General features: G+C 29.5%; 1 long non-coding RNA gene across 1 annotated transcript; it reads left to right on the top strand.

The window, feature by feature from the left end:
- The first annotated feature begins 989 nt into the window (after positions 1–989).
- Positions 990–9,697, top strand: LOC111085530. The gene is made up of 2 exons (XR_002610352.1): positions 990–3,488; positions 3,679–9,697. It is a non-coding gene; the product is annotated as an uncharacterized LOC111085530 (long non-coding RNA).
- The last annotated feature ends 477 nt before the right edge of the window (positions 9,698–10,174 follow it).

The raw sequence follows: 10,174 nt of genomic DNA, 5'->3' as shown, positions 1-10,174 counted from the left end.
GATGTTTTTAATAGAGATAGCTGCCCTGTAGTGCTCCTGAAAATAGTGTGAAGTGACACAAATAGAATAAAGAATACATGTTTAAAAAGAACTTTGTAACATGCAATTAACTAATGTGTCACCATAGAGATAAAACGTTGGAGCCTCTCTAATGGTATTGCTAGGGGTTAGGCCTGTCTTCTCTGTAATATAAATTACAATATTTAATTAAACAATACTTTTTTATCCCATGTGTTAATGTTTTTTTTATATTTTTGTTTAATGATAATTATTCATTTTCTTTACTCATTGATAAAATACTTAGGGCCTTACCACTAATCAGGCCTATCCACTATGTGAAACTACTTATTAACTTTTATCACGTATACAGCCTAGTTTTTATAATAAAACTCTGTATAATAAAATGTTATTAAAGCCATTATCTTTCAATTTATTAGAAAAATATTTAAAATATCTAAGTAATTGAGATAATACTACACCTTTTATTACATGTTTAGAAATGTTTGTAGAATGTGTGGGAAGACCAGTTTGAATTTAAAGGGAACTCCTAAAACATTGTGACAAAAATTGTGTTAAAAGAACTTTATTCATTAAAAGTTATTTCAAGATCTAAAAAGTGTATTGAATTTACTTATTGTATTATATGAATTTTACAGTAGTTCATTTGTATAAATTGTAAATAACATGTTATTATAATCTTTAAAATTCATAACTTAAATCATCCATTGATCAATAATTATATGTATTATATTGTTGTCATAAATTGAACCAGTAATAAATTTTCTTTAATGATAAAACAAATATAGATTAGCCAGATTAGTTGAATAATTACCATCTATTGGAATACTGATGATTTGTTTATATATATATGTTTGAAATGACTAGAATTATTATGTAAATACTATTCAAGGAAGTTTTCTATTTGATTTTTTGTTAAATTAATATTATGATATTCTTTAATTAAAGAGAATTTTAAAATAAAAATAGAAATTACTTAAGATGTTCTTGTTTAATTTTAGTGGATAAAGTTGTTAAATCAAATGGTTTCTTGCATTTAAAATTATATTCTGAGCAGATATTTTTTAATGGTAGAAATAACTTCTATACTGTTATGTATAATCTACCCGGTATGTGTTTTCATTAGAGTTTATATTTTCTTTTTATAGTTCACCAAGTTGTTGAATATAATAGAGGCTGGTTTAACAGCCAGTTGTTTTGAACTCGTAATAAATTGAAAATTGCAGGATGTAAAATTTTGGTATAATGTACATGATTGGAAGCTGATGATTATCAGGCAGTGCGGTAGCAATGAGTCCGGTTTTCGTTTTTCTTTCTTCCTTTCCATCAGCTGTAACTTGTAATCCACAGTGTGCCTACTTCCAGCCTGCACACCAAAACACTTCACTACTCCCTGGGATGTGCCTTTTCTAGGTTAGTTACAGCCCAAAATATATGCAATGACACAGATTGTTTAATATTGCGCTATACACATATCAATCAATAGATAGCGCCACCTGGGATGCTAACTGTAAAAAAAAAAAAAAGTCCAGAAACTAGCAATAAAAAATTTTCATTATAAAATTGTTGGGCATAGGGATGGAAAAAGATCAGAAACTGGAGAGCATTTGGGATGGGAGGAAAATCTGCATTACCAATTCCTGTATTCCACCACCTAACTTATATATGTATCCACCCTTTGAGTGGTTGAATGTAGGAATGGGTAATGCAGATTTTCTTCCCATTCCAAATGCTCTCCAGCTTCTGATTTTTTTTCCATCCCAACACCCAACAATTTTAGATTAAAATTTTTTATTGCAAGTTGGATAGTAGATTAATTTTCTTATTTAGTCATTATAATTCAATGAAGTAGCTTGAAGAGTTTCTGAGTTAGTATCATATGGGTGTATACATTTTTGTATGAAAACAATTTTTCTTTTACCTATTAACCTGTTTATATATTATTTCGAAACAGTTTCTTTCATAACCGATCTAGATGTATTTATAAACTCTTTTCTGCTGTAGTTATAGGAGCTATAGGGCAGCCATCTTCCCATAACCTACTGCAGTAGGTGACAAATAGTAAGAAAAATGGAAGTTTTGAGCTACGGCACCATTTGTCACCATAATGAATATATGAAAGTAATTCTTCGCCCCTCTTTTTTAATTTGAGTTGACTGAAATGACAAGTTTTAAAGTCTAAAGTATTTTTTCAATATGCATTTTATACTAGCTATATGAAATGCATGCTCAAATCTTTCTGGAAGGTATGTAAAAGATGTTTGCTAGTGTTGTAATTTTTTTTTGTATATTAATTTATGCATTCGAAAAACATTTTATATATGATGCATTATAATTTGTAAATACTTGGGATATGATGTATAGATATGTAAATATTTATATTTTAAATACATCATACATAAATGTACTTACACTTTAATGGATAGCTATTTGAGTGTGTGTGTGTATAAAGATTTACGTAAATAAAGAAAAAAGAGCATTGTTAGTGAATAAATAAAGAAAATACTCTACCAACATGTGAGGCCTAAATTGTATTATCTGCCTTTATGACTTGGTTCTTTTTAACTACAAAAGCATATGTACATTGTATAACTAATAGTAATTATCATGTACATTAGATGACTGAAAGGTTAAGACATAGTCTATGAAAAGTAAAGAATTTCATAATTTTGTTATTTTCAGCTTATAGAATGTTCAGAAATGTTATAATTGTGACATGACATTTAATGTGTTATACCTTTATGTTTTATATTATTCAGTGAAAGTTAGATGTTAACACATCAAATTTATGGGACTAGGTTGATAACAAATAAGAACAGCTGTACAAGGATAAGTTTGATAGTTTATAGAGATGTTTATATGTAAGTAAAGTACCTTTAAGATCAATTGGAATATAAAAACTGGAGAAACATTCCAACAAACTTTAAAAATTATCACCTAAAAAATTTTAGTAAAGATTTGCATGCCAAAAATAGTGACTTGGAATCATGTAATCAAAATATATCTGGTGACAGGATATGAAAATAATTTCAACAAGAATAATGAAATAGACTAAACTAAAATTAATTGAATAAGTGAAATTTTAGATGTCAGATAAAGTTATGAAAACAACTAACTGAAACATAAATTCCACTAAGAAAAAATTAATTATGTATCCAGGAGAATGAGGCAGGAAAAGAAGTACATGCATGCTAAAGTGTTGTATGATTTATTACAAAGCCTACATTTATTACAGAATAAAATTAGGAATTTAATTCCTTACCCTCTAAGTTTATTTCTACATGTATCTCTAATAGTGTAACAATTTAGAACCTGTTTTGACATATGATGGACTAAATAGTGAAAGTGCTACCAGCCTACTTATTCCAACTTTTTCTGTACGCATCTCTAGAAGTAATATGTTAGAACTTGTCTTACTGAATATGAAAGTGAGTGTTCCCAGCCTACTTATTTTGTATGCATCTAAAGAAGTAAAATGTTATAATTTGTTTACACTGGTGATGGACTAAATAGTGAAAGTGCTACCAGCCTACTTATTCTGTCTTTTTCAGTATGCATCTATAGAAGTAATACGTTATAATTTGTTTTCATTGGTGATGGACTAAATAGTGAAAGTGCTACCAGCCTGCTTATTCAGACTTTTTCTGTATGTATCTGTAGAAGTAAAATGTTATAATTTGTTTACACTGGTGATGGACTAAATAGTGAAAGTGCTACCAGCCTACTTATTCAGACTTTTCAGTATGTATCTGTAGAAGCAATATGTTATAATTTGTTTTGACTGGTGATGGACTAAATAGTGAAAGTGCTACCAGTCTACTTATTCAGACTTTTTCTGTATGCATCTATAGAAGTAATACGTTATAATTTGTTTTCATTGGTGATGGACTAAATAGTGAAAGAATTACCAGCCTGCTTATTCTGTCTTTTTCTGCATGAATCTATAGAAGCAACATGTTAGGTCCTGTTTTACTGAACATGAAAGTATTCCCAGCTTACCTATTTTGACTTTTTCTGTATGTATCTGTAGAAGTAATATGTTAGAACCTATTTTGATTGAACACTGAACGTGTTCCCTGCTTATTTATCTAGTAATTTTTGAAACAAATTCATAAAATAGGGATGGTTCAAATTGCTGTAAGTGAAAACTAATTCTGAGGTCAATGTTTGAGCCAAATGGCACTTATCCTTCACTGGGATCCTGATAACAGTTGTTTGGCTAATACATTAATTACGTAAAGCTTTTTTTCTTTGAGTAAATTTAGTCATTTCTCTGTATATTCAGATTTGATTGTATTATTGCAGAATTTGTTTTCTTTTCTTGTTACTTTGTGAATTGAGTTAGCTGTTTCATAAGCAATGATTGGTATTAGTTTCTCTTAAGAGAGCTTTGACATTATTAAATAATTTTAATCACCCTTTGAAAACTTTTGATACAAACCTGAGTTGTTCTCACAGATTCCACTAAAACTAAAAGTGAAGTGGTATTAATATGGTTTCATTTAATATGGTTAGACAGTACTCAAGCAATTCTAAACAATGAAAGATGATTAAAATATCACCAGTAATATATCTTACACAGCTAAGCCTATGGGGCTATTGATACTGAAGTGTAGGTGAACTAAGAATAACGTACTAGATCTAAGCAATGAAAGATGATTAAAATATCACCAGTAATATAGCTTACACAGCTAAGCCTATGGATTAACTGTATGGGGCTATTGATACTGAAGTGTAGGTAAACTAAGACTAACGTACTAGATCTTGTAATAACTAATATGATACATGTATGTCTTAACCATATATAGGTACCCGAATAAAAAAATAATTGGTAATTTTATTCATTTGATTTTTCTTTTAAACAGTTGATGTGTAAACTATCTTCTGTGATATGTAGACATTCATTTCATTCAACAGCTTCAGTGATTTAACTTTGGCTTTTGTAATTCATCAGTTGGATACCTTTTCTATTATTAACATTTTTTGCTAGCATTTTAACATATTAGATATTGATATTGGATTATTAAAATAATTATTTAAGGATTGTGTTATATTCTGAGCCTTTAAAATATCACCAGTGACTTTGTTATGCATATAATTTTGCTTCATGACTTCAAGTTAATATAGTTATAATTCTAACCCGTAAGTTCAATTTATATTTGGTTCCCTTTAGGGGTGTAGTTAAAATAAACTAGTATTTTTTTCCTGGGTATACCCAGAACTACAATTTGGTCTTTGTGGGGAGGGGGGGGGGGGGTCTTTTTCCAAAAATATATGGACCTTTTCTTCTATAGAAAGTATTTAAGTGATTTACCTTCAAAAGAGAACAAAAACAAAGAGAAGCTTAGCTTACTTCTCAGTAATAAGCTGCTGAATTGTAAATGTCATGGGTAAATCTTTGCAACTAAAAAAATCAGAAGTGAACCTTTTAGACTCCTTAGAATATTGGGATGACCATTTGACCTCCTTTAACTATGCCCCTGTTTGCTTGTTTGTTTTGCATTACTTTGGTTTAAGCATTCACATGTAAAAATACAATATTTAAACCAGTTGGCTAATGTGATGTCATTCATTGCTATTTTTGCAGAATTTTCTTAGACTTGCACTACATTTCAGGTTATTATTGACCATTGGGTTTAAACATGTCTCACTAAAATTTTTATTTCCTCCAATCAAAGTGAAGTTCTCTTGTTAATGAATTATTCATGAAAATGGCAATATGCTGTAAAATTATTTAACAGGTTCCACTTTTTAGCAGTTTCATCATTTAATAAATTTAAAATATAATACATAACCTAATTTTATATGTTAAATTAATAACACCACACTTTAAACCACAGTTTTGGTTTTTCTCTGCACTTCCTGTTATAGTCTCATTAGTAAACAGGAAGTTTATATCTGAAACAAAAGCTTTATGCAAAATCTTAGTCTATTGTTGCTATTTTTTTTATTTACTTTACATTATTTATATGTAGGCTTTTCATGTGAAATAAGCACCAATAATAAAAACTGTTAAGTTTTTTACTACATTTAACAGGTTTTTGCATTGCTAGTATGATCATTTCTAGTTTTTCAAGTATAGTGCTTTTATGATAGTGCAGTGAAAAATAATGCATAAACAGTTGAGTGCTTTAAATCCTTAAGTTTAATTTGCATTTGGTTCCCTTTAGGGATCTAAGTAAAATAATTTAGTAGTTTTTCAGGAGTGTAGCCAGTGCTACAAAGTGGGTTTTTTTTTTTCCCAAAAAATATGTACATTTTCTTCTCCAAAAAGAACGTTTTATAGTGATTTACCTTAGCCTTAATGAAGCTTGTAAAATGAAAGTATTCAAAACTTAAGAGAGTAAAAACATGATCAACATGAAAAGAAAATCATATAAATTATGTTCATGTGAATACATCATTAAATTTTGCAGATCTTCAAATGAATTATTTTGTAAAAGTCAAATAAAAATTGGTTTTGTGAATGCATTATTGCAGTTTGACAACTTTGTTTTTATACATAAATTTTATTTTGTGAGGATCTAAGGAATTGATTTTCTAGGTTTCTATTGGAGTTAAAGACATTGTTATAATACATAAATCTTATTTTTGTAAGAATTAGATAGAAATTTAGTGTGTTGATGCCAAGTCAAATGTTAAGAATTTTGTAACCAAGATTTTTTTAAAGGATTTACTACAAAAGTAGTTTATAAACAAACTTCCATTTCATTGAGTGAAAATTTATGAACTTTGTACATGAAATTTTCAATGAATTTATAATACCAACAATTTTGTAAGGGCAAATAACTACCTACTAAAAGTTTTTCAATGAAATTCTTCAAGATTTTCAAGTACAGTCAAACAATCAACTTTTACAATAATCTATATGTACACATAGTTAAAAATATCGATAGAAGCAAAGGTATTTTTACGTTAATTTTTAACTTAAATCAAAATAGTTCTAAGCATTATTTTTCTCTCTCTCTTAGTATAGAAGATAACATAGATACAGTTTAGAATTTTTTTGTGTAAAAAAAAAATTCAATTTGAAGAAACTATCCATGTGTCATGCTGTCTTAATACCAAGAATTGTGATGTTGACAACTTAGCCATGTTTCGTTGGAGTTCATGGTGTTATTTTAGACAAAATAGGAATAAGTGTTATGTTCAAATTGGGGCATTTCAATGTTTTTACTGTAGGTATTTTTTATTCAACTAAAAAAAACATACCAACAATAATTTTTAAAGACACGAAAACGTGAGTAATTTTGCAAACTGTATATTTTTTAATGTTAATGTAGTTTACCAAAGTATTTTTACGTGGTTACCAAACTCGATATGTAATGAGAAATTGAAATGTCATCAGATTATATGGGACATTTCAAGGTTCGTCAGGGTTTCTATTTCAACTACACATGCACAACTGATGTTGAAGTGTATATAGTAGGCAAACAAGGTAAGGTGAGTTATTAAGAACGTTGTCATTATAAATTAAAGTGTGAGCTAAAATTTGCATTTACAATGTTTGATGTAAATAGACTGGTGTTTTTTCGACTTTCTTTAAATTTTGGGTTAGGTTTAACAATGTTATTTCGCAGATTTATAACATTCCTAACAGATTTCACGAGGGAGATAATATATTTCATGAGAAAAAAAAACATTGTTATAGAAGAAATGAGAAACTTTAGTTCATGTAATTAGGGTTTCAAGTGATCATATCTATGGAAGAGTGTATAAATTCGTAATTTTTTAGTTTATGTAATGAAGAAATACTTAGTTCTATAGTAACTATCGATATATTTGTAGTGTTTTGAGGATCATTAATTCCATTTCTTCCGACAAATGCAATACAGGAACCTCCCTCTCATCTCAGATATCAGTTTGAATATTTTTAAACTTCTCCCTACGTTATGACTCCACTTACATGAAAGTGTTAAGTAATTATTCTTTCTTGTAGTCTGGTGATGTTATCATACTATGTAATTTGAACCGCAAGAAGTGTGTCCAGTCAGATGAGACCTAGGGGAGGGGGATTAGTGATAGTTTGAAACATCAACAGATCACCGCTATATAAGGAGAGCTTGAAGTAATTTAAACGATTTTGACAATTAAAAATTAATAAACGTTTCTTGTAGGTAAAAAAAAAAGCGTATTTAATAAAATTGGCCCCCCTTCTGCCCCCCCCCCCCACACACTAAATCTTTGCCTTCAACATACTCCGAATACAAAATCATAGAAAATTGTTTTGTTGACCATTAATATAGCGTTCTTAGCAAAATTATCATCATCTTGTTTTTTCATGTGTTAATAAATTCACGTAAGTTTATTGTATACATATTTTCCATCAAAATAGAAATTGTATGTAATTTCATCGTTTGTCAAAATGTTTTTTCCCGTTTCGTGATACACGTTTGCAATTGGTACACGTTTCGTAAGTAAATTTGGAATACGTTATACAGATAAATTCACTTACATAAAAATTCGTGTCTTGGGTACGACTCTAATAAATACGTTATTACAAGTCTAGTCTGAACAGGATCTTTTCTGGTTGGTAGTGTCATTAAACCAAACATACACAGGTTTGTAATTAAGTATTCGATATCGTAGTTGATATAATTATCCGGTTAAAAAAGTATCTTTTTTTTGTATGTTGTATCAATACATTTTTCAAGAGTAAAAAAAAAGGTGCGTTGATATTCTGGGCCTGTTGGTTGGTGAGAACAGAAAGAAGAATAGAAGAACGTAGTAAATTAATGAGTGAATAAAGATTTAGATGAGCATGTACTAAAACATGAAGTTTCACTTGTGAAACAGGACGCACTGAATTCAAAGGTCCATTGGTTTTTTTCCCACAACCGCAAAAACCTTGCTCGGACTTTGGTTGTAATAGTCGCAGTCAAATCCCACTATTTGATTAGAGTAGCCCAAGAGTTGGCGGTGGGTGTTGTTGACTAGCTGCTTTCCTTCTAGTGCAGGGGTTCTCAAACTTTTTTGCTGTCCTCCACCTGACAATATTTCGGCTTGTAACGATCCCCCCCCCTCCTTCACACACACAAAATGATAGCAGATTACTGTACGTACTCTGAAATATCAGTCATTGGAATATATTTTATGATCTCGCAGGTCCTTGAGAGGTGAGACCCCAGTTTGAGAAACACTACTCCTGTGTATCGGTTCAAAATCAGAAACGGATAGCTAGATAGTTTTCACGAGGCTGCGCGAAATTTCGAAACAAAAATGCGCACGTGAAACATTGTGTAGAATGAGTTTTAGTCATCAGATATTATTTTGTTCTTGTTATAGAGTTTTTGGAATGGAGGTTATTGTTAAATCACATTTGTGTATCAAAATTTCTTCAAGTTCTCAATTTGTTTTCTTTTTTTTTAAATAAGTAATGGTACAATAAGAAAGTATCTACTTAAAGATTTTATATAATATAAACAAACACTTTTTAGTGGCATCTTTATATGATACTTTTATGTAACTACTGGAATCTTGTGTGAAATATATACAAAAATATTAGTATTTAATTGTAACTGATAATCCGTGAAAAGGTTGAGTAAAATATATAGAACCTGGAATACTGTCATTTCATAGTCAACAGATCTTTAATGATGTCATTTTAATTAACAATTCTGATAAATGATTCCAGAATTATCTGTATAAAAAGTTTTGAGAAATAAAAGTTAAAAGTGTATGTTAGGTTAAGCTGTCCCATTTATTTTTTGCATATAAAGTCATTACAACATCTCATTAGAATATGTAGGACAATTGAGATTAATACAAATTAAAATCCACATACTGTGACTTAACAGTAAAAATATGACTTTACTTGTAATTAACACGGCTACCTTTTCTTTCGTCTTAATTATCCAAATGAATAACTCTTTACCAATTTTTCTAAATATTTACATACTTATATTCATTATAGCAGGAAATTATTTAGATTCTATGGCATTTCTTGATAGCAACTTAACTTTTTATCTCAGATCTAATTTTCACAGAATACGACTAGCGGAAATTTAGTACTATTTTAAAGTGGTTTCGATAATGTGATGAATTGTAAAATTTATCGATCAATTTATAATTTTGATTTTAACTAGTAATAGATGACTAAATATGAGCTCCCCCAGTGGCAAAGCGGTATGTCTGCGGACTTACAACGCTAGAAACC

The sequence above is a fragment of the Limulus polyphemus genome, unplaced genomic scaffold, assembly GCF_000517525.1.
Source record: "Limulus polyphemus unplaced genomic scaffold, Limulus_polyphemus-2.1.2 Scaffold448, whole genome shotgun sequence".
NCBI classification, from domain to species: Eukaryota; Metazoa; Arthropoda; class Merostomata; order Xiphosura; family Limulidae; genus Limulus; species Limulus polyphemus.
The sequence above is the reverse complement of the archived record's forward strand: the minus strand, read 5'-3'. Positions and strand labels throughout refer to the sequence as shown.